This window comes from Carlito syrichta, unplaced genomic scaffold (assembly GCF_000164805.1).
Source record: "Carlito syrichta isolate Samal-C Ts95f unplaced genomic scaffold, Tarsius_syrichta-2.0.1 Scaffold130016, whole genome shotgun sequence".
Classification (NCBI taxonomy): domain Eukaryota; kingdom Metazoa; phylum Chordata; class Mammalia; order Primates; family Tarsiidae; genus Carlito; species Carlito syrichta.
Genome location: NW_007074112.1, coordinates 2,404 through 3,936, shown reverse-complemented (window position 1 = coordinate 3,936; position 1,533 = coordinate 2,404). Strand labels below are relative to the sequence as shown.

The following is a 1,533-nucleotide window of genomic DNA, read 5'->3' as shown; positions in this document are numbered from 1 at the left end:
GCAAGTAATTTTTCTTTGCTGAGGTGTTATTTAAAATTATCAAAATGAGCCTCGGCTAGGGTCATTGGTGAGCCTGGAGTTGTTGGGTGCACGGGGCTGCCTGGCCATGCAACGGAGCAGGTTCTGCCAGCAGACAGACTTGGCGAGCAAGCATAAGGACTGGAGCCCAGAGTTGGCAGTGCCCAGAGGAGATGTGATCTGGGTGGGCAGGCTGTCCACTGACCTGTAGCTGAAGTCACAGGCGCTGGCTCTTGGGTCAGGCCTGCCCCACCCCTGACCCAGCATGTGCCTGCTGGTGCAGAAGGTGCTACTGGCGGCTGGCTGCACATTGGCCCTGGTGCTAGCGTCCAGCTGGGGCAGCAGGTGCTGGAGTGCCGGGCAGTGTTGGCGGGCCCTTGGAGCCCCTGGTGAGCCATGTGGCCCGAGTAGAAGGATCTGGTGATGATGCGAGCTGACCGCATGGAGTACTGCTAAGGCGAAGCCATGCTGGACGCCTACTCCGAGATGCACTGCAGTGAGGAGATGCGCATCATTCTGTGTGTGCTGGCCACATACTAGGTCTGGTCCAAGTCTGGCTGCGAAAAGCTGAGGCTGGACAAGGTGGGTGTGATGGACGAGGTGCTGGACCCACCATACAAGCCTTCATCCTGGAGGTTATTGCCAAGCATGGCTAGTTGGCCCACGTGCTCTGCAACAAGGACCCCTTCACGCTCAAGTCCTCTGTGTACCTGTCGTGCCTGTACCCCAACTCCAAGTTCCTGCTGATGGTACATGATGGCCGGGCCTCCGTGCACTCCATGATCATATGCAAGGTTACCATCACTGGCTTCAACCTCAGCAACTACCACGATTGCCTCAAGTAGAACAAACCATCGAGGTTATGTATGCACAGTGCATGGCGGTGGGCAGAGACAAGTGTCTGCCCCTGTACTACAAGCAGCTGGTGTTGCACCTGCGGCACTTCCTCAAGCTCATCCTTCACTTCCTGGGCATCGCCTGGGGTGATACTGTTTTGCACCACGAGGACCACATTGGCAAGCTTGGTGGTGTCTCTCTATCCAAGACAGGTCATCAAGTCAGGTCATCAAGACTGTGAACTTGGAAGCACTCTCCAAGTGGACTGGCCACATCCCTAGGGATGTGGTTGGGGATGTGACCCAGATCAACCTCATGCTGGCTTGACGTAGTGATGAGCCCTATGCAAACTCACCTAAGGCAACCCTGACCCCACTGTCATCAATAACATATACTGGGTCTTGAAAGGTTACTATAAAACACCAATCTGAATGGATATTTTTAGGTGAACCAGAACAGCATCTCCTTCCACTTAGAAAACTCGTGATTTCCAGATCTCTGCAAATGGCTTTGTTACCAAGAAGAGGAGAAATTTCATTCAAGTGGAAAATTGAACCTCTAATTCAAGCATACTGCTTGCTATTAATTGCCAAAACAGGATTGCTAATGAGAACCTATTTGTATATGTTTGCAAAAGCTGATCATTGAAACATACCGTGAAACTCTTTTATCTTTGGA

The 1,533-nt window shown here is 52.2% G+C and overlaps 1 pseudogene; it reads left to right on the top strand.

Moving 5' to 3' along the window:
- The first annotated feature begins 283 nt into the window (after positions 1 to 283).
- On the top strand, positions 284 to 1,342 carry LOC103250358 (annotated as a pseudogene).
- The last annotated feature ends 191 nt before the right edge of the window (positions 1,343 to 1,533 follow it).